The 24,916-nt window shown below is 35.9% G+C and overlaps 1 long non-coding RNA gene across 1 annotated transcript in view; it reads left to right on the top strand.

Annotated features, from left to right (window-relative positions):
• Positions 1-19,695, top strand: part of LOC117312595 (uncharacterized) — a 308,456-nt gene extending 288,761 nt beyond the window's left edge. The window contains exons 4-5 of the long non-coding RNA XR_004526988.2: positions 7,931-8,024; positions 9,842-19,695. This is a non-coding gene — a long non-coding RNA (uncharacterized lncRNA). The remainder of the gene's footprint in view (positions 1-7,930; positions 8,025-9,841) is intronic.
• The last annotated feature ends 5,221 nt before the right edge of the window (positions 19,696-24,916 follow it).

Genomic DNA, 24,916 nt, shown 5'->3' on the forward strand with positions numbered 1-24,916 from the left:
TGTAAATTTAAATAATTTAATTTAACCTTGAGTGTGGATGATGTTTAAAAACAGGCTCACAATACTTCTGAAAATTTAGTGATCAGCTCTCAGAAACTTGTTTGAGCAGCTCTATCAATCACCCCACTGAACAAAATCCAAGACCTTTTCTCTGCCTAACAAAGTCCTTCATAACCTGGTTGCTACTTCACTCTCTATGATCATCTCAAGTCTTTGAGTCCCTCTTTTCCAGCTCAGTTGATTTCCTTTCTGGGGCTGGAGCACAGCAAATCTTTGTCTTCTCAGAAATTTTGTATCCAAAGTGATTTGGGTGGTTGTATTTTTGTTGAAACTGAAAAGGGCTTAGGGAAATGATTATCTCAAACTTGGGATACTTCATGCATCAAATGCATGAAATTACAAATCCACATATTTTTATTTCATCGTAAGAAACTCAACAATCCCCGAATTCACATAGTATTACAAATATCTGACAACAAGGCGATCTACTTTATTTCCATCATCTGAATATATTTCATCTGAGTCTTATTAAATAATATTAACTTTAGTTATTTCCTACCATTTTCTCAGGTCCTTTATGTAACTTAATTCTCCTCTTGCTTTTTGATTATTTTGCGGTAAATGTCTGAAATTTTCATTTGGATTAAGGATTTTTTTGACTTTTTTACAGTAGGAAATCTACCCACTGTAGAAAATATTATGCTGTACTGCTGCCATTCCCACCCTGGGGGATGGCTGCAGTCAGTGACTGGTCTCCATTGAGGGACAAAGGCCCTGTCACCTTGCCTCAATTTGGGGGCCATCCTAACTAGATCGCCTGAGGAATCTGTTGCAACTGCATTACAGTTCGGCTAATCCCTTTGTCTGATTTTGACTCTTCCCAGGGAACTTGACCTAAGAAATAGGTAGAATGGACACTAGTTTCCTTTACCAACACTCTACAACGAAAACTAAGTAGGTTTATGTGGATAATTTAGTTAAACCCTATCCACCTATACACTCCCTTTTCCAGCAACCTCCCACAAACACACTTCTTCAAGAATAATTGTTTTACTAGTATATACCACTCTGTATTTGCCAAATTCATCACGGTCCAGGAAGGTTCAAAGCAAATCCTGCTTTTATCCTAGTGTTACTTAGCATTTTACTAGCACTTCTGCTTCTTTCCCTTAACCACATAGTGTGGATGGAAACTCTAGCTGGGAACTCCTGAGATACCTTTAATCTGCTAGGTGTTTATTATTCTGTATTTAATACCTCTCTTTTGTCTCACTCTGGCCCTCTCAGCTTTTTTGGAATCCCCTGCTATATATTAACTGCTTATCTTAAGTGAACCATTACCTTCTTCATAAGATAATTATAAATTTAGATGAGTTGATTAGATAAAGCATCAGGCAAAATTGTTCTGGTACATATTAGGTGTTCGACAAGGGTATTTTGTTTTCAGTAGGAACTATACCTTGGTCACGTAACTTCATCTATAAGAGGCTCATAATTCAGCAACCAAATTCTGACAGTAAAGTAATAATCCTGGGAGTCTAAGAAACACTCAAATGCATGCAACCTAAAGTAGAAACAAGATTCAAACTTGTCTTGCTAACTCCAAATCTTGCTGTGTTTTCAGTAATCTTTACATCCACTTATATTAAGAGTAATATCAATCATAATTTTTAAAAGTATATAAAAATCACAAAAACTTACATAAACATCAGTAATTGAGTCAGTATCTGTGTACTAATCACACTTCTATTATAGGGAAAGGTAACGTTGTATAGGCCACAGTGACAGCCCTCATTTTTTAGATTGTAAAAACATATGAGTTTCAAAAGCTGAAAATATCTAGCACATAAAACATAAGTTATTAAACAAAATTAATCCTGTCTTTGAATTTCTAATCACCAATTTGGTAACTTCTTTTGTCAAATTTTAGTTTAGCATGCTTCAAAAATCTTGGCAACTACAATGTGACATGGATGCATTTAAAACAGATTATCTTTTTGGATTTAAAAATGAAACAAGTGTAAATATTGAATATACCTTTGAGCGGCTTTTATGTCATCGTTACCATCCAAGTATGTACATAATAAAAAATTAGAAATCATGCTGAGATGCAATACACAGAGTATGTGTTAAGAGAGCATTAAATATGGCAGAATATTAACAAATCAAGGACAAACATATTTCCAAAAGGACCGTGAAGGTCAGTGAGTCCAGAACTCCTCCCTTTTCAGTGATTTTATAATCAAAAGGGCATAATCTATTTGTTTTCAATTTTATTAAGTAAATTGTCCTTTTGCTGTGTCTTCCCCCGCTCCCTCCCAACAATGGTTACAAAAATAGCTATCCTAATTAGAACCAAATAATAATAACAAAGTATTATACTTATGAGGCATTTAATATTAGAGGGACAGGTAAAATTAAAAAGAAATGCTTATGAGATAATGAGCTTATTATATAGGCACTATATTCTTTGATTTTTTTCCAACAAAAGTGAAAGGAACTGCTATCAGATTATTTATTGGTCTTGTTTCCTCCTTTTTCCAGACATTCACCTAGTCCACATTTTCCAACCTCTTGTAGTTAGGATTAGTCATATAGTCTACTGAGTAGTGGCTCTCTACCAGGTCTGCCTTATAAACACCTCATACGCTGACTCTCATGTTACTTTTTCTTGGAAGTTTTATACATTAAACAACCTTGAGAGAACTATATATTAAAAATAGTGAAGCCCCAAGATGGAAAGAATCAAGATCTGTCAATCTTAGCAGAGGATAATGTTAACTAACTCCCCACTGTTTTAAGTTTGATACTATGTGGAAAACTAATTTCTATTCTATTAAGCCTCTGAAATTTGCGGACTTGACTTAATTATTATAGCAGCTAGCATTACCCTAATAATATTCTCATTCTCATTTTAACAATTATGGAACTTGATCACAGATAATTTTCTTGCCTTGGTAGATTCTACCAGATTTTCTCCTTGGACTAAGGAGTAAGAAAATATCCTTCTTTTCTCTTCCATTCACCATTCTAGATAAAATGAGGCATTAACTAACTTACTTTCTGTAGGCCTATACACTTTAAGCTTCTGTGAGTGTGTGTTTGTGTGTGTGTGTGTGTGTATTGAGTCACTGTGTGGTTATTTTTATTTATTTTGGTCAGTGTAGATGTACATAGCTTATAACTCAGTTATTTTCTGCATCCCATTATTTTTGCTTAATTTTCACTTGCGTCTTTGATGTTATTATTTCAGTGCTGGTCCACTTTGTATATTTTGCTCTCTTACTGCTATCAACAGTCTCTCTGATTATGTACAGTTTTATTTTCTTCCACATCCTGATTTTTTTGTCTGCCATTTTCAATTCTCTTTAATGGTCTCCAGTGGCCATTGCTCACAGATTATGAAGTTTTTATGAGTGGAAAGAATTAAAAGGTTTAAAACCATTCTCAGGATAGGTTTTATAGTTGGGATTCTGGTAATGAAGGGACAAAGAACAAAGAAATAGGATAACTGTCTACAGAGGCTGATGGTTCTATTTCTCATTGATAGACCAATAGATTGAAAACAATTGTATAAGGTATATAGAAGGAAATGCCTTCATAAAATCATGTAACTTGACAATAATTTAGAATGGAGGTACAATAAAGCCACACATCCTCAATTTCCTTATTTATAAACTTTGTTCCATCAGTGTTTTTCTCTATCCACTATTCCATCAGTGGCATAGCTACTTCCTGAGTGAGTTAGAAAACCATAATGGATCTCTATATCATACAGAGTTTGGAGGACTTATTCATTTTTCCTGCAAAAGTTAAAGTGCAAAACTTTCAGCCCATCAATCCTTTAGCAAGCTGTCCAAGGTGACATTTCATTAGCACATTTTGTCAGTGGATAAATCGTACAGCATGCTCTGAAGGGAAGGTGGAAAACATCTAGTCCTTTTTCATTAGATCCATCTGAACTTGAACCACTGGAGATTACATACAAAAAGCATGTGAGACAGAAGCAGCGCTATCCTGTCTATAAACTGCATTAATCATTCATCCCCTTCAGAGTGTCTTAAGTCAGTGCCATGTCTCTGGTTAGGCCCCAAACTGGCTATTCAATTTTGAGCTGCATGACAGATACATTTCAAGGAAAATCAGAAACATAACGACTCCTGCCAGGCTTGATAAAGTCCTCATTCATCAATTAAGAGGTTCCATAAGCTCAGATGGATATGGAAAAATAAGGAAACTTGCATGATAACACTTGATCATTTTCTCTATTCTTTCTCGATTTGCTGAATTCCTGGGAATAAAGATCACAAAGGCTTACTGAAAAACCTGGATTTAGAAGGACGTCCTACCATCTGAAGCAAGAGGGTTCCTTTCATATTCTGCCTAGATCAGGCTCTATCCAGAAGCAATTGATAAGGAAAAGTTTTATGGGCAACTTCATAATTCTCAGTGGTTTAATTCACTTAAAGTTCTCACTCTCTTTTTTTTGTTTCTTGTAAGCATGAAAGTCTGTGGAAATAGGAGTTTACCCTTTACTCTCATGATTTCAATTTTGTTGGATCAAATCAGAATGCTAGGAATCTTTCCCAGTTTTAAATAGCTATAGGGTCAAAATGTTTCTGAAACATATGCTCAAATATAAATTTTTGTTCTATAATTCCATCCAGGGAATATTTCAAACCAAGAGTTTTTTGTGTGTATAAAGTGGGGAGAATATATCTTTATAAAATGTACAGCATTTTCATTAGGCAAATTATCAAAGTGAATGAAAACTGATTATAAATGGAAGCTGTACCAGAAAACTAATAAGCATGATATCTGGTCAGCCCCTAAGTGTACTGTGAGAAGTAGCCAGGACCACTAAAAAATATCCAATATCACTGAGGTCAGAATTTTTAGAAGCTAATGCTAATCAATGAGAACTTCGAGAAAAGAAAATATAATTTGTATTGCTTGCTTATATGAACCCATAGAGCTAGTCAATCAACAGATATATCCAAGATCTCATTGTGCCAAAGGTAACATTTGGCATTATTGTGAGACTGCATCATGATTAAACTTTATTTCAAATTACTTCAAAGTGCTTTGTTTCCAATAAACGAATGGTTTTCAAACTGTGCTCCTAAGAGCATCATGTAGCTATTCCTCAGGTGTTTCTAGAGCAAAGAGGGCAGATTGGAGCTCGGGTGGGGTTTGTGGGGCGCCTTCTAACATCAACTGAAACAAACGTACTGCTACATATAGGACACTTCCTACTAAGGTTTCCTTCGGACAAAAATTCTGCATCTGAGAACCATTAGAAAACCACTGTAATAATTAAAATTGAGGATATCGTTTTTCTTTTACTGCCACAAGACACAATTTATTTTAAAAACACAAGCAGAAATTTCCATATCTGAATCTAAGCCAACCACTGGCTCAGAAAATTTGGATGAAATATCTTTATTGCATTGATGGAATTACTGAAATTGGTTTGATGATCAGTAGCATAGCCAACATCAACCCATTTATTAAAGTGATTAATCATGGTCTGTTATTAAGCAGACTCTCCAGATTTTTTTTTTCCCTCTTGGCATTTTGTCTTATTAAACAGAACTTAAAAGAAGTATCTTAATGATCTTTTTTGCTGTGAAAGTAAGTAAAGATTTACTCATGTTGATCTCAGTTAAGTTTCCTGGGGCCTATACTTGACATTTGTTTAGTGATTTTTACTTTTTATAAAGTGCCTTCATGACAATTTTATTTGATTTTCACAACTGTGAATTTTACATAGTGCCTAGTCAAGCTTTAAAGTCTTACTGCCCAGGTTCATCGGATGGATAAGGTGGCAGAGCTAGAATTTGATCTGGACCATCTGCCTCTTAGACCCTGGACTCTCTGTGCATAACCTTCCCATTCCTAAATGGGTCTAGCTCCAGAAGACTTATATGTGCATACGTTGTAAATAATGGTAATCCATAGCCACATAGCTCTGGATTGAAAAGAGTGGGAGAATAGTGGCCAAAATAGAAAGCCTAGGAAGCTTCAGCCATACCCATACCCAAACTCTTTTAGTCTACTTTGTGAAGTCACTCCAAATAACAACAACAACAACATCCTCATATATGGACAATTTACATTTTCTTCATGTCTTGTCTATTCAGATAGAAATCTCTTTCCTTGACACTCAAGGCAAAAATAGTCCCAAAACAAGATACGCACTAAATATTATAAGAAGTAGACTGGGTTTGGAAATACCTTGGAATAGTTTATGTTTCTAGTCAGACTGCTGCTTTGAATGTTTTAATTTACAGTAGACAGGAATTAATTTGATGAGAACTGCTAGAAAAGAAAAGAATCTTATGTCACTTGACGGCAGGTTATTTGTACTGATAAGGGTATTTAGGGTTTACTATTATTGTTGTTATTGTTTTGAATGGGTGCATAAATGTCCAATGGAGTCAGGTTGGTTAGTGTCAGAGTGAGGGCAGTATGCTAGTGTTGCCTGAAATTAGATGTCTTGGGTCAGGGCTCAGGTTCTGCTTGCTGTTTTAAACGACTAGGGTCACTTATAGGTTGTTTTAGGAAGGATACTACCACAAGTATTTTTCCCTATTAATAAATAAATTGGTTTTTTGCCTAATTGGTATACCAAAAATAAGCACAGTGAGGCAGAAAGATTACTAGACAGGAAATCAGGACCTCCACAACCTGTTCAGTGATAGATTTTAACCAAGTTTTAATCTTGGGTTGCGCTCTGGGCCTCAGTTTCCTCACTTATAACATGAGTTGTGTGTACTGTATGCATCTAAGGTGGCTAAAACTTTAAGAGAGTCTACGTAAATAAACTGAAATCATGAAAAAACACAAATCCCATATTCCTTCTCTCTACTGTCAGTTCATTAAGTTTTCTTTGATTATGCCAGGCTGTTTATGACAAAATGATCACAAGAGAGCATGGACATAAAACCTTCCTCTTGCCACACTGCAAAGGTCATCACAAAGCATAAACACCAGAATGAGCAGTAAACTACTTATAAAGAAATATCCTAAAAAGCCTAGGAGTTAGTGAGGGGTAGAATTTATGTGTGAACGCCTAAGTTTATTTCCGAAACATCGGATATCACCATTTGCTTTTTTTGCTGGGTACTCCCCCAAATCACAGAGGTCAGCAGTAGAATGGGCTCCCCAAGATGTGGTTTGGGACATCACTGTAATCGCTGAAACAAGCTCAGTGCTAAGATACCAACTTGTCTCTACAGGAAGGTAATTTTTTTAAAGCTCCTACTCTGAGGAGTGCCTGTTTTATGGCTTGAAGTTAAGTTTGGCTATTTAAACAGGTGATTTTAATTTAAATAACAAAAAGATTAAGGAAGATACTAAACAGAGACTCCCAGCCAACCTCCTGTTTTTGCAGATTGAGATTTAACTGTACTATAATAGTGCCCATGATAAACCCAGTTACTATATGACCTAGTAGCAACACAGATGAATGAGGAAAAACCATTTGATTGAAAAATACAGCTTATTCATTGCTGACACTTCAAACTAAAAGTCGTAAGTTATGGTATGTTAGTTAAAATATTTCATTACTTGTAATAAAACCAGTTTCGATTAAGCCAAACAGGCAAATCATTAAAAAGAGGAAATGTTTCACTGAACCCAGGGGCAGGAATACATATGATCTCAAGGTGGGACCTTGTTGGTTTATTTAATATGTCAACATACTGGGTCACAGAGTGCCCAGATTAAACATTATGTATAGGTGTGTCTGAGAGGCCATTTCTAGATGAGATCAGCATTTGAAGTGGTGAACACAGTAAAGTGGACAGCAAAGTGAATAAGGGAGGATGTGTCCCATTCCTGCCTGCCTGCTTGAGATGGGACATCTCATTTTATCTTCTCTTGCCCTTGGACTGAAATTGACACTATCACCTCTCCTGCTTCTCAGGCCTTCAAACTTGGACAGGAATTACACCATCAGCTCTCCTGGGTCTCCAGCTTGCAGATGGTAGATCACAGGACTTCTCAGTCTTCATAATCACGTGAGCCAATTTTTTATAATAAACCTCTCTCAATAGATAGATAGATAGATAGAGATAGATGAGAAATTGGTTCTGTTTCTCTGGAGAACTCTGGCTAAGAGAGGGATTAAAAAATCAGTCTTAAAGATCTGGGCAAATAATCCCTCTCTCTCCTATTGACTTCTTTCTACCAGGGGTTTATTCCTTCAGCGGGGCTTGGGGTGGGGAATGGGGCTGGAGGACAGAAAGCAGCACTAGGAGAAGGAGATATGGTCCTAGACCAGGTAAACTGGCCAAAGCTGTCTAAAAACATTGCACACAAACACCAAAATCTCCCTGGTGATGTGTCTAGGAGAACAAATATATACTTGTTCCATGGATGTAATGCTTGCTCTGTCCTTATGGATCACATTTCCTAATGTGCTGGCACTGTGGTAGTGACACCAAAAAGAACACAGCAGACTTGAACTCAGGCTGGTGGAGGAGTCAGGCTTCTAACAAGGAAATGACAACAAAGTGGGATAAACGCTGTGAAAAAGGTAATCGCAGGGGTCCAGTGAGGCGTTAGGAGAACCAAATGAAATCAGGAGGTTGAAACAAGCTTTTCTGGAGTGATAACCCCAAGCCTTCTGGGCACTGCAAATACACCCTGTTAACAACGTAAAAAGCCCTGCTGTTGGGTATTAAATAATTAGTCCAGCATTCCTGTCCACTGGATAGGCTTTAATGAAATCTAAATGTTTGTTTAGGCTTTAGTAAATCCATGGTAAGGAATTGCCATAGATAACTAACACTACCACTGACTGCTCAGATATTAAAAGAATTAATGTCTTAATCTGTAAACCTGGCTCATAATTCTTTAAGTTTATTTTTACTGCATAATTACACTTTGCTTATACACGTTGCAGTAAAATTGGGGCAACACTGCAGATGCCATTCTTCTGCAATTCAGTTTTTGCCTCAATCAGGTTATTATAGCTGAGTTGGAAAAGATTTATTATAATTGTAAATATGAATAAACTGCAGTGGAGTTTTATGGAACTATCTGTATTCTCACAATAATTTACTCGAAGAACTATACATTTTACTATAATAAAAAGTACAGTAAAACATTGTTTCACTGTTCTCTTCCTTAAAGTAGGTATATTTCATGTCATATGTACATGCTGTAAATAGCACCTTCATTTCCAAATATGTACCTGCTGTTTAAACATTTTTGTTTAGTGAGTTTAGAAAACAGTTAAATTAAAATGCTGTATTGAAGGGAAGGTTTAACTTTAAAGTGAACTTTACACAAAATGTCAGTGAGCTACTGGGACAAGGGTTAGGAGAAGAACTGGTAAAAAAAAAACAAAAGGCAGAAACCAATTAGTCATCTTCCAATTAGGTGTAGGTACTGAGAACTCATGTGTCTTACACTGTGGATGAAAAAGTACTAAAACACATGGTCTTTATTCTCATAGCAGCACGTTATACCATTGCAGAGCCCTAATTTTAATATTCTCCTTTTATTCTGCTTTCCTAAAATATTGATACTTTGTCAGATGTTTCTCAAACAATGTATAAACACTCCTAGAAGCACATGGTAGAGTATCAATGGCAGGAGGTATCCTATACCACAGATAAAAATGGCACACGATCTTAAAACTGCACTTTACGTGAAGATTTGGCGGGGGGAGAGTTAAGTAATTTAACTTGTAAATAAAATCAAAACATTACTCTTTATATACTGATAGAAAATTCTCTTAAAACAAAACCTGAAATTTTAAAGAAATGTGGACTCAAGGTACAATTCCAAACTCCCTATAGGTATTAATTTACTCTCTTCTTCTTTTCAGATAAATTTCACCAGTACAGACGACCCCTGACTGATGATGGTTTGACTTATGATTTTTTCTACCTTAGTGCAAAAGTGACACTCATTCAGCAGAAACTGTACTTCAAATTTGGAAGTTTGATCTTTTCCCAGACTAATGATCTCTGGTATGATACTCTCTGTGATGCTGGGCAGTAGCAGCCACAAGATTACGAGGGTGAACTACTAACACACTTACAACCATTCTGTACCAGCACAACCATTCTGTTTTCAACTTTCAGTATAGTATTCAATAAATGCCATGATTTAACACTAGGATAAGATAGGCTGTGTGTGTTAGGTGATTTCACCCCATGTAGGCTAATGTAAGTGTTCTGAGAATGTTTAAGATAGGCGAGGCTAAGCTGCAATGTTTGCTGGCCTAGGTGTATTAACTGCATTTTTGACTTCTGATATTTTTAACTTAGGATGGGTTCATTGAAACCCCATCCTAAGTTGATGAAGATCTGTACTTTGAAATATCTACTTTATGTTACTTTCTTTCATATGCTCAGGTTCCTGAAAGTCATAATGTGGGAAAAATTCAAATATCAGTGATGTTCTTCTGTTTACTATGTATCTACTTAAATGCTTACTTCATGCTAGTCTGTGTGCTTAGGTTAAATATCCTGTCCATAAGAAAGCTTCAAATTTAGTTTCCTGAATATCTGACTTCAGGTAAGCAAGGCTGGACCCACTAGAAGGAAATCTAGCAGAATTTTTATTTAATTATGACCTTACAACAAACCCTATCACAATTTCCCTGATTCTCCTCTAGGTTTTCCTCTAGAACCTCAAAATTTCTAGTTTCCAATTTCCCACATTAAATGCCTCCCATTAAGAATATATCCAATATTTCATTTTTCACAATCACTATCTTAATAGCTTGTGGAAACACATCAACCTTTCTACCATAGATACTCTCCACCAGCCTAGGATCCATTAGAAAAGAGGACAATGGAGTTACTTTAAATCGCCATCTATTCTTTAACTACATGTATTCTTGGCATTCAAATCTCCCTTTATTGTGTGATCTTAATGTCTTCATTGCTAATATGTTGTTAAGGAATTTTGCACTGATATGCCTGAGGAATTTTGGTTTGTGATTTTCTTTTGTTTTATAATGTCTTTGTGGGTATATGGTAATAGCATTATGCTGGCTATGACTTTTGTTTTCTATTTTGTTGGTTTCTGCTCTTTATTATTTTCTTTCACCATTTTGGGTTTCTTTGCTCTATTTTTGGAGCTTTTATAGTGGAAAGTTAGATCTTTTTCCTTTTCTCATATAAAGACTTAAAGCTATAAATTTCTTGCTAAGTACTTCTTTAGCTGCATTCTGTAACTGTTGATGTTGTATTTTTATTCTCAATCACTTAAAAATATTTTAAAATTTCTTGTGTGAATTCTTCTTTGACCCATGGTTTATTTAGAAGTGTATAGTTTGGACAGAGGAGACAAGATGGTGGAGTAGAGGACGTGAACTCATCTCTTCTTACGAAAATACCAAAATCACAACTAACTGCTGAGCAACCATCGACAAAAAAGTGCTGGAACCTACTAATAAAGATACCCTACATTCAAAGACAAAGAAGAAGCCACAAAGATAGATACAGCAGGAGGGGCGCAATACCTGCCGGGTGGGCAACCCACAAACTAGAAACTAATTATACCACAGAAGTTCGCCCACAGGAGTGAAAATTCTAAGCCCCATGTCAGACTCCCCAGCCTGGGGTTCTGGCAACAGGAGGAGGAGCCCCTGGAGCATTTGAAGGCCAGCAGGGTTTGAAGGCCAGTGGGGTTTGACTGCAGGAATTCCACAGGACTGGGGGAAACAGAAACTCCACTCTTGGAGAGCACACACAAGGTCTCGTGCGCACCAGGAGACACAGAAAGTAGCAGTGACCTCATAAGACACTCAGCCAGACCTACCTGCTAATATTGGAGGTCTCCTGCAGAGGCTGGGGTCAGTTGTGGCTCACAATGGGGACAAAGACACTGGAAGGCCACCATTTTCTCCCCAAGACCTGGCCCCACGCAACAGACTGTAGGCTCCAGTGCTGGGACACCTCAGGCCAAACAACCAACAGGGTGGGAACACAGCCCCACCCATCAGCATACAGGCTGCTTAAAGTCTTCCTGAATAAACAGCTGCCTGATGATAAAAACACCCCCTGACCCGGCCCTGCCCACCAGAGGGATAAGACACAGCTCCACCCACCAATGGGCAGGTACCAGTCTTCCCACTAGGAAGCCTGCACAAGGCTCTTAGACAGCCTCATCCACTAGGGGCCAGACAGCAGAAGCAAGGAGAACTATAACGCTGCAGCCCGCAGAAGGGAAACCACAATCACAGAAATGTAGAAGAAATAAGATGGCAAAGGAATGTGTGCCAGATGAAGAAATAAGATAAAACCCCAGAAGAACAACTAAGTGAAGTGGAGATAGGCAATCTCCCTGACAAAGAATTCAGAGTAATGATAGCAAAGACGATCCAAGATCTCAGAAAAAGCATGGAGGCACAGATTGAGAAGATGTAAGAAATGTTTAACAAAGACCCAGAAGAACTAAAGAACAAACAGAGATGAACAATACAATAGCTGAAATGAAAAATACACTAGAAGGAGTCAACAGCAGAATAACTGAGGCAGAAATATGGATAAGGGAGCTGGAAGACAGAATGATGGAAATCACTGCTGTGGAACAGAACAAAGACAAAAGAATGAAGAGAAATGAGGACAGTATAAGAGACCTCTGACAGTATAAGAGACCTCTGGGACAACATTAAATGCACCAACATTCACATTACAGGGGTCCCAGAAGGAGAAGAGAGAGAGAAAGGACTTGAGTAAATACTAGAAGAGATAATAGCTGAAAGCTTCCCTAACATGGGAAAGGAAACAGTCACCCAAGTCCAGGAAGTGCAGAGAGTCCCAGGAGGAATAAACCCAGGGAGGAACATGCTGAGACACAGAGTAATCAAATTGACAAAAATTAAAGATAAAGGAAAAATGTTAAAACCAACAAGGGTAAAGCAACAAATAACTTACAAGGGAACTCCCATAAGATTATCAGCTGATTTCTCAGCAGAAACTCTGCAGGCCAGAAGGGAGTGGCACAAAATATTTAAAGTGATGAAAGAGAAGAACCTACAACCAAAAATACTCTACCCAGCAAGGCTCTCATTCAGATTCAACAGAGAAATAAAAAGCTTTACAGAAAAGGAAAAGCTAAGAGAATTCAGCACCACCAGTTCAGCTTTGCAACAAATGCTAAAGGAACTTCTCTAGGTGGAAAAGAAAAGGCCACAACTAGAAACAAGAAATTTATGAATGGAAAAGCTCACCAGTAAAGGCAAACATACAGTAAAGGTAGGAAATCATCTGCACACAAATATTATATAAAAACCAGCAATTGTGAGAAGAGGAGAGCACAAATGCAGGATATTGGAAATGCATTTCAAATTAGAAGACCAGCAACTTAAACCATTCTTGTTTATATATAGACTGCTATATCAAAACCTCATGGTAACCACAAACCTAAAGTCTGCAATAGATAGACACACACAAAAAAGAAAAAGGAATCCAAACACAACACTAAAGTTAGCTAATCAAATCACGAGAGAAAAGAACAAAAGAGGAAGGGAAGAAAAAAGACCTACAAACACATACCCAAAACAATTAGCAGAAAGGCAATAAGAACATACATATCAGGGACTTCCCTGGTGGTGCAGTGGTTAAGAGTCCACCTGCCAACGCAGGGGACACTGGGTCGAGTCCTGGTCTGGGAAGATCCCACATGCTGCGGAGCAACTAAGCCCGTGTGCCACAACTACTGAGCCTGTGCTCTAGAGCCCATGAGCCACAACTACTGAGCCCGCATGCCACAACAACTGAAGACCGCGTGCCTAGAGCCTGTGCTTCGCAACAAAGAGAAGCCACCACAATGAGAAGCCCGCACACTGCAACAAAGAGTAGCCCCCGCTCACCGCAACTAGAGAAAGTCCGTGCACAGCAACAAAGACCCAATGCAGCCAAAAAATAAATAAATGTATTAAAAAAAAAATACATATCAATAGTTCTCCAGGGTTGATCACATGCTGGGCCACAAAGTGAGCCTCAGTAAATTTAAGAAAATTGAAATTATATCAATCATCCTTTCTGACCAAAATACTATGATATTAGAAAACAACTACAAGGAAAAAACTGTAAAAAAAACCCCACAAGCACATGGAGGCTAAACAACATGCTACTAAACAACCAATGGATCTGAAGAAATTGAAGAAATCAAAGAGTAAATTAAAAAATACCTAGAGACAAATGAAAATGAGAGCACAACAATCCAAAACCTATGGTGTGCAGCAAAAGCAGGTCTAAGAGGGAAGTGTATAGCAATACAATCTTACCTCAGGAAACAAGAAAAATCTCAAACAACCTAACTTTACACCTAAAACAACTAGAGAAAGAAGAACAAACAAAACCCAAAGTTAGTAGAAGGAACACCTCCAAACTCATTCTATGAGCCTACCATCACCCTGATATCACAACCAGAAAAAGATAACACAAAAAAGAAAATTATAGGCCAATATCACAGATGAACATAGACACAGAAATCCTCAACAAAATACTAGCAAACCAAATTCCACAATACATTAAAAGGATCATACACCATGATCAAGTGAGATTTATCCCAGGGATGCATGAATTTTTAAATATCTGCAAATGAACATCAACAAATTGAAGAATAAAAACCACATGATCACCTCAATAGATGCAGAAAAAGCTTTTGACAAAATTCAACACCAATTTATGATAAAAACCCTCCAGAAAGTGGGCACAGAGGGAAACATACCTCAACATAATAAAGGCCATATATGACAAACCCACAACAAACATCATTCTCAATGGTGAAAAACTGAAAGCATTTCCTCTAAGATTAGAAACAAGACAAGGATGTCCACTCTCACCACTTTTGTTCAACATAGTTTTGGAAGTCCCAGCCATGGCAATCAGAGAAGAAAAAGAAATAAAAGAAATCCAAGCTGGAAAAGAAGTTAAACTGTCACTGTTTGCAGATGATATGACACTATACATAGAAAATCCCAAAGATGCTACCAGGAAACTACTAGAGCTCATCAATGAGTCTGGTAAAGTTGCAGGATACCAAATTAATATGCAGAAATCTCTTGCATTTCTATACACTAACAATGGAAGTTCAGAAAGAGAAATTTAAGAAACCATCCCATTTACCACCACATCAAAAGGAATAAAATACCTAGGAATAAACCTACCTAAGGAGGCGAGACCTGTACTCTGAAAACTATAAGACGCTGATGAAAGAAATCAAAGATGAGACAAACAGATTGAAAGATATACTGTTTTCTTTGATTAGAAGAATCAATATTGTCAAAATGACTATACTACCCAAGGCAATCTACAGATTCAATGCAATCCCTATCAAATTACCAATGGCATTTTTCACAGAATTAGAACAAAAAAATCTTAAAATTTGTATGGAGACACAAAAGACCCCAAATAGACAAAGCAATCTTGAGAAAGAAAAACAGAGCTGGAGGAATCAGGCTCCCTGACCTCAGACTATGCTACAAAGCTACAGTCATCAAAACAGTAAGGTAATGGCACAGAAACAGAAATACAGATCAATGGAACAGGATAGAGAGCCCAGAAATAAAGCTGCACACCTATGGTCAACTAATTTATGACAAAGGAGGCAAGACTATACAATGGAGAAAAGACAGTCTCTTCAATAAATGGTGCTGGGAAAACTGGACAGCTACACATTAAAAAAAAATGAAATTAGAACATTCTTTAACACCATACCCAAAAATAAACTCAAAATGAATTAAATACCTAAATGAAGACCAGATATTATAAAACTCTTAAAGGAAAACATAGCCAGAACACTCCCTGACATAAATCACAGCAATATCTTTTTCAATCCATCTCCTAAAGTAATGGAAATAAAAACAAAAATAAACAAATGGGACCTAATTAAACTCAAAAGCTTTTGCATAGCAAGGGAAACCATAAACACAACAAAAAGACAGCCCATAGAATGGGAGAAAATATTTGCAAACGATGTGACCAACACTGGATTAGTCTCCAAGATTTACAAACGGCTCATGTGGCTCAGTATCAAGAAAACAAACAACCCAGTCAATAAATTGGCAGAAGATCTAAATAGACATTTCTCCAAAGAAGACATAGATATGGCCAAGAGGCACATGAAAAAATGCTCAATAGTGCTAATTATTAGGGAAATGCAAATCAGACTACAATGAGATATCACTTCACACCAGTCAGAATGGCTATCATCAAAAAATCTACAAACAATAAATGCTGGAAAGGGTGTGGAGAAAAGGGAACCCTCCTACACTGTTGGTGAAAATGTAAATTGGTGTAGCCATTATGGAGAACAGAATGGAGGTTCCTTAAAAAACTAAAAATAGAGCTATCATATGATCCAGCAATCCCACTCTTGGGCATATATTTGGAGAAAACCATGGTTTGAAAGGATACATGCACCCCAGTGTTCACTGCAGCACTGTTTACAATAGTCAAGACATGGAAGCAACATACATATCCATTGACAGATGAATGGGTAAATAAGATGTGATACATAAATTCAATAGACTATTATCCAGCCATTAAAAAGAAAGCAGTAATGCCATTTGCAGCAACATGGATGGACCTGAAGATTATCATACTAAGTGAATTAAGTCAGACAGAGAAAGACAACTATCATATGATATTGCTTATATGCAGAATCTAAAAAAAACCAATAAGATACAAATGAACTTATTTACCAAACAGAAACAGACTCACAGACTTAGAGGATGAACTTATGGTTACGGGGTGGGGAGGTGGAGGAGGGATAGATTGGGAGTTTGGGATTGACATGTACACACTGCTGTATTTAAAATAGATAACCAACAAGGACCTACTGTATAGCACAGGGAACTGCTCAATATTCTGTAATAACCTAAATGGGAAAAGAATTTGAAAAAGAATAGATACTTGTATATGTATAACTGGATCACTTTGCTGTACATCTGAAACTAACACAACATTGTTAGTCAATGATACTCCAATATAAAATAAAAAATAATTTTTTAAAATTTAAAATTAATTTTAAAAAAACTGTATACTTTAATTTACGAATACTTGGGGTTTTGTAAACATGTTGTCATTGAACTTAATTTAACGGTATCATAGTTAGAAAACATACTGTGGTGTCAGTATTTAATTTTATTTAGATTTGTTTTGTGGCTTACCATATAGTGTCTATCTTATGAATATGCCATGTGTGCTTCAAAAAGTGTATTTTGTGTAGTTGTTGAGTACAGTGTTCTATGGCTGTTGATTCATGGTGGTTAACGGAGTGGTTTAGATCCTCTATATCATTACTGGTCTTTCTGTCTAGAGTTCTATTAATTGTGGAAAGAAAAGATTTTCCTAGCCTGACTCTTGGATTATCTATTTCTTCATTTATTTCTGTCAAACATTTCTTCATGCATTTTGAAATTCTCTTATTAGGCAATATATATTGTCTCGTCTTTCTGACAAATTAACCATTTAATTGTTAAGAAATATCCCTCTTTTGCTTTAATAATACAATCTACTTTGTCTTGAAGTCTACTTTAGTTAATATAGCTATTCTAATCTTCTTATGATTACAATTTCTATGCTATATTTTTCCACCCATTTATTTTCAACCTCCATGTGTCGTGTTGAAAATGCAATCTTATAGACAGCATGTGGTTGGATTTTGCATTTTTATCCATTCTGATACCCTCTTTTTGTGTGTTCATTCTGTTAATATATAATGTAATATTAATATAATTGGATTTAGGTTTATAAACTTTTATTTATTTTATGTTTGTCCCCTCTGTTTATTGTTTCTCTTTCCTCTTTCTTATTTTTGATACTTGGACGTTTTCAGATTTGTTATTTATTTATCACTTGGTTTTTAAGCTACATTTCTTTGCATTAATGTTTTTGTGTTGTCACTAGGATTTACAGTATGTATTGCTAACTCCTTATAGTCCATTTAGAGTTAATATTGTAGAACTTCTCATAAAAATGTGAAAGTCTTGCGATTTTGTAGGTCCATTTACCTCCAATCCACACAACATGCAATTGCTGTCATATGTATCACATCTACACACTCTCTAAGCTCTCAAGATAATGCTGTAAGTTTTGCTTAACATAGTCATATGTGTTTTAAAGCAGTGAATATATAGTCTTACCATTTGCTAGGTATTTCCTATTTCCAATGGTCTTCATTCATTACAAAAGTTTGGAATTTCCATCTGCTATTTCCTTTCAGCCTGAAAAACTTATCATTTATTGAAGTGTCAGTATGCTGACAAAAAAAATATCTTTTATCTGAAAATGTCTTTATTTACCTTCATTTTGAAGAATAATTCCACTCGGTATATGATGCTATATTGACTGTTGACTGGCCTCTATTGTTTCTTATGAAATGTCAGTGATGTATAAACAGTATATTTGATAGCTAATTGAGTATCAGTCACCAAGTTCAGAGAAACTACTTCAAGTCAAAAAGTATCAGACGAAGAGAAAGTGATTTAAAAAAGTGAAATGGGGGGAAGCGTCTAGAACAGAGGAGCAAAGACCTCCACAGACATTCTTCACATCAGAACAATTTGGTGAAAATAATATATACAGAAAACAATCATTCCAAGTCTTCAGAATTGTCCTAAAGATATATAGAGACTGAGAATCATTTATTCAAGAAAATTTACTGAATCTTGGGTAAGACTAGGGAGAGTCTGTGGCATTTGGGCCACTCTTTCCCTTCATCCCTCTGTGCTGCAAGAGTTCTACTCCCAATGTGTACCACCAAGAAGACAGGGGTTCCCTTTCTTGCCAGCTCCCAGCCTGGGCCTATGGTTTCACCCCAGAAGGAGCAGGCTGCTAGCCTTTCTCATCCTCCACCAGCTCCATTTTATAGAAGCTCTAATTTCAGAGAAGCAGAGCAGGCCTGGTGTACTGGGTCTCTTTTCCCTGACTCAGCCTCCACTTGTAGGGAGAAAGCTCTCCTCCAGGTGCAGGAGGCCTGTAATACTGGAGAAACTGGAACCCTCATACACTCCTGGTGGGATTTTAAAATGGTGTAGCCACTTTTGCAAATATACATGCTTAGATAGTAGTTCCTCAAGAGGTTAAATAGAGAGTTATCATATGACTCAGCAATTGTACTCCCGAGTAAATATCCAAGAGAAATGAAAACAAATATCCACACAAAACTCGTATGTCAATATTCAGAGCAGCATTATCGACAATAGTCCCAAAGTGGAAACAACCAAAATGTCTATCAACTGATGAATGGATAAATCAAATGTGGTATATTCATGCAGTGAAATGTTATTTGGCAATACGAATACATAATACATGTTAAAACATGGAGGAACGTTGAAAATATTATGCTAACTGAAAGAAGGCAGTCACAAAGGTCACATATTTTGTGATTCCATTCATATGAAACGTCAAAAATAGGCAAATGTATACAGACAAAGTAGATTAGTGGTTGCTTAGAACTGGCAGAGGTGGGCAGGGGAAAAATTAAGGTTAACTGCTAGCATGTATGGGATTTCTTTTGTGGGAACCAAAATGTTTGTAAATTAGATTGCAGTAGTGATGGCTGTGAATAGAATAAGAAAACACTGAATTGTATACTTTAAGTGGTGAATTGTATGTATGTGAATATAATAAGAAAACACTGAATTGTATACTTTAAGTGGTGAATTGTATGTATGTGAATTATAATAAATAAAACTTTAAAAAACTGATGAAAGCTCCACTCTTTTCAAACAAACATGTAAAAGAAATGAAAAGAAGAAAGCTGGATGACGTTTTATATCCCAATCTCCAACACAGAGAGAGCCTATGATTTTTGGTACAGAATAGCAGATATTAATCAGTGAGTATTTACTGAGTGCCTACTGAGTGTCCATTTTTGTCTAAGCCCTGGAGAGGACACAGGGAAATCTAGATGAAAACCTAAAAGCTCATCCAGCTATATGTTTTATCTATGTGATTGCAAATATCCAGATGGTTAAAGCTACTTTTGCACATATAAATGCTTAGATAAAATCATTCTCTCTTTAAGTCTTTCCTTCCATTCTGTTCTCTGTCTGTCAACATTTCACACTGACATCCAATTAACTGTGCTGCAAAATCCCACTTGGTAAGCAAGAACGTTGACTTCATTACGTTTTCATTACATTTCCAATAGTTTCTTCTGCAATGGAAATTAAGTTTATAGTATGATCAAAGACGTTAACGCACCACCTGTCCTATGTCATAATACTTACCCTTTTCAGTGGAATAAAGGCTATAGTGGGAATTCTTTTAAACAACCAAGGGTAGATATGCGTATTATATTGCAGATTTTGAGACACTTTTCCTGCATATTTAGCTTTTTGCCTCCTCTTTCTTTCTTTGCTTCTATTTAGTTATTTAATCTGTTGATTTTTTCCATCACAACAAATATTATTTAAACCAATATTGTAGTGAAAATATTATTAAAAGTTACTTATAAAATATTGTAAAACTACTTCAGAATGTATAAAAATCGTGAACATTTCTTAAACCCCGCCAAAGTAGGCTGGATATTTCAAATACTTGGAAAATGTTACACAACGAATTTGGTAAACTTATCGAAACCTAGGTTAGTTATTTTCGTATGTATTTCAAGATCAATTATGCCTTAAGCAGGATTCTCACTTACTATTACAGTTACTTCTTTTCTGTAAGAAATGGTTTTGAATGCAAAGGATTTCTGGGTCTGGTATATTAAAGAGAAAATAATGGTCACTGTGGATAAACTAGGTGGGGACAATATTTCCTAGGGTTATGGTAATCATTAGATGAGTTAATGCTTGTGAATTCCTTAGCACAGTGCCTGGAACATAGTTACTGCTCAATGAATGTTGGTTAGTCTTTACACACTTTATATTATATATTAATTAACTGTTTATATTGTATTTAGCAAATATTTCTAATATTTATAAATAGTTGATGAAGTTGGGCTTCCCAGAGTTGCAAACCCTCCTGGAGTTGGCAGATGTCTTGCTTTTGTTCCACCACTCTCCCTCCTTGCACCTATTACCAGATACACTGATGGATCACAGCACTTTGACTTTAAGTATGTATCTTAAAATCAAGATGTTGTATCAATATCTTTCTCAACGCTGCTAGTAGTAGCACTAATGATGGATTTAATTTGACACATGAGATGAAAATTAGACACTGTCGAGCCATGTGGCAATCTGGGGTTGCAGGGGATTTGATGATGGAAGAACTTGCATGGTGCCTGTAACTTTTTCTTATCTGAAACTATTTCCACAGTTTTAGGAAACTTTCTGCTTAAAAAATATTCTCACAATGACCCCTGTGGACCACTTCCTTCTCCTTTTTACCTTTGACCTAAGAGATCCAGAACCAAATTCACTCATGGTTGAACTGAGAACCTTAAGGATGGAAAAAAATAAAATAGACTAGGGCATCTTTAAATTATTTTGATAACTTGTTAAACCTCATTTGTTTTCGTGTCTGGAAGAAGACACGATTCTTCTCATTGTTTACTGAGGGTGCAATTACTGTAAAATGGATCTAACCTCAAAGTGTTATGGCAGATACGGGGTTTCCAATTCTATATCCTGGCCTAAAAGGTTCTGATGTTTGGCAAACAAGAAAAAACAAAGAAACTCTGAAATAAGAAGTAGCATCCAAAATGCTAACTGGCAGTGGCTCTCCCAAATCCATCTACAATAAAATTAAAATATACCCACATCCTTAAAAAATCTAAAGTATTCAGGTATCTCTAATTCAGGCCTGACTAAGTAGATAGTAGATTATGGGGCATAAGGTTTCATAGGTATAAGATGATAAGAAATATCAAAAGCCTCATATTCAGTAGGATATTTTCCTTATTATTATTAACTGTATAAACCAATGTTAACTTTCCTAAAGTTTATAAATGAAAGTAAAAAAAAGAAACATCTGAGGGAATGTTACTCATGTGAATGTGTGTGTATGTGTGTGCATGTGAGAGAGGGGTGGGGGGAGAGAAATACAATCATAGCATCCAAAAATAAAGATATTGCTTAAAATGGTATATGTTGATAATTCCCACCTCTTCCTCTGTCTATTCTTTCTCATCATCTTACCTTTGCTTACTATAAATAACTATTTGTAATATTTTCTTGGATTTCTCTTCAAGATTATTTATTCTTATACAAGCAAACATGAAATATTTCCCACTGATTTTACATAAATGGTCACTTATTACGTAATTTTCTGGACATTATTTTTCACAAAATAATACACCCTGGAAATCTCTTTTCTTTTTCCTATACAGTAATTTAAAATATCCTAATTCTTAATTTTGACAAAACTGCATAACAGTTCATGATTGGATGTACATGATGTTCATACTGTAACCAAATTTCTAATGATGGACATTAATCCAAAAAGTACAGAACTAGCTATTGGAGTACTAGACACTCTATCAAAAATGAATTCCAACAGATTTCTGGTTTCAACTGTGACATATAAAAAGCTTAAAAATCACTTCCATCCTTAAAACAATAAAAAGCTGAACAAACTGAAAATCAATGGATCTTTAAGGGAATCGATATCATAGGGCAAACTCCCACCCAGAAATCTGGAAAGATAGGCAAATACAGAGAAACAGAGCCAAGATAAGTTTACTTGAAGCAAAAGCTTCCGGAGACATAAACTGGTAGAAACATATGGTAATTTTCACTAATTGCTGGGGGCTGAGTATAGACTGGCTTGAAAGTGAGAAACTCCTAAGGCCCAGTCTTAGAGGAAACCCCATACTTTTATGAGTTTTAACTCAAAGAACTCTAACAGGTTCTCACAGTGAAGAGTCAAGGAAACTCCACTTGCATTTCTGACAGGGTAAGAAAAAAGTGAGCATTTGCAGTATGCCCAGAGATATCAAAAACAAAGGACTCCCTCCAAGAGAAAAGACTTTACCATAAAAGACTTTACCCAACCTAAGAGAAGGGCAGTTACCCAAATCCAGCCCCCTCTGTCCTTCATTTCTCATCATAAGGTGGTGAAGGGTAAAGCTAAGAAACATTTGTGAAAGATGTAGGCCCACTAAAAGATAAAGATTGAATTACAAAATTAGATTATGCTTCCCCTCCCCCAACCTCACCACCGTATCATCAGGGCTCCAGTATAATAGCAGTGGATTACAGATGAAGGAGCTGCAAGAAACAGACTCTACTTAAGAGACTGTTCTTATGAAAACCCAAAGATAACGGGAGGCAAAGACAAAGACACTAGAGGAAGCCTCTATCGTCCACACGACAGAAAATATCAAACAGAGCCAAACTCCTAGCCAGATTAACATAAATCTTAACACTGATGGTCTATTTATCTCAGTTCCTATTACCCAATGCATTATATCTTGCTTTCTTTTTTAAAATAAATAAAACCCAAACAGAATAAATACCAAAAAAATAAAAATAAAAAAACCTGCACTAAGGCATATCCTACTCAAAATACAGAAAACCAAAGACAAAGAGAAAATCTTGAATGTATCCAGAGGAATAAAACACCCTACCTATAGAGGAACAAAGAAAAGAGTTATAGTGGAGTTCTCATCAGAAACCATGCAAGCAAGAAGAAATTGGAGTGAAATACTTAATGTGTGGAAAGAGAAAAGCAAAACCCACTACACTCAAATTCTACAGTGAAATCAACCTTCAAAAGTGAAAGAGAAATAAAGACTTTCTCAGACAAACAAAAATTGAGGAAATTCATCATCAACACACATGTGTTGATGTAAACATGTTAAAAGAAATTCTTCAAGAAGAAGGAAAACGATACAGAAACTTATATCTACATTAAAGAAGGAAGTGCACCAGAGAAGGAATAAATGAAGGTAAAAATAAAATCTTTTATTTTTCTTATTCTTAATTGATCTAAGAGATTTTTCAAAGTAATTATTTTTTACAGAGTAATAACAGCAAAATGTATTGTGTGATTTTAGTATATGAATAAGGGAAATAAATGACAGCAATATTATAAGGGGAAGAAGGGAAGAATTGGGAATAATACTCTTTTACAAATACCTGGATATCTGTGAAATAATATAATGTTACTTGAAAGTGTCCTCAGATTCATTTAAAATATATTGCAAACCCTTAGGACACCACTAAAAATTTTTGTTAAGAAGTGTAATTGCTATGCTAAGAGAGGAGAGAAAATGGAATCATATACAATGCTCAACCAAAATCAGAGAAGGTAGTAAAAGACAAGAAAATATAAAAATAAACCAAGAGTAATTGCACTGATTAGACAACAGTCACAAACGTAGTAGATGTTAATCCAGGTATACAAATAATCACTTTAAATGTGAAGGATCCATATATACCAATTAAAAGATGGAGTTTGTCAGATTGAAAAAAAATTAAAAGATACATTTAGGTCAAAATTAAAAGGATGGAGAAAGATATATCATGCTAATAAAAATCAAAATAAATTGAAGGAAGCTGTATTAATTCCAGATGGGGTACATTTCAGAACAAGGAAAATTATCAGAAATAAAGAGGGGTATTACATAATAATAAAGGGCTCAATTCTCCAAGAAGACATAACAATCCTTAACACGCATGTGCCTAATAACAGAAACCTGAAATACAAGAGACAAAAACTGATGGAACTGCAAGGAGAAGTAGACAAATCTGCTACTATGGTTGGATACTTTCACACCCTTATTTCAGTAGTTGATAGATTCAGCAGGTATCAAATATGAAAGGACACACTTGACCCAAAAATTGCTACCAATCAACTTGATATAATAAATATTTATAGAGTACTCAATCCCAAAACAATAGAATACACATTCCTCTCAAGCTCACATGGAATATCCTACAAGACAAACCATATTCTAAGTCAAGAAAAAAATATCTTAACAAATTTAAAAACAGAAATCATACAAAGTATTTTTTTCAAGCCATAATGGAATTAAACTA

This window comes from Tursiops truncatus, chromosome 6 (assembly GCF_011762595.2).
Source record: "Tursiops truncatus isolate mTurTru1 chromosome 6, mTurTru1.mat.Y, whole genome shotgun sequence".
Classification (NCBI taxonomy): domain Eukaryota; kingdom Metazoa; phylum Chordata; class Mammalia; order Artiodactyla; family Delphinidae; genus Tursiops; species Tursiops truncatus.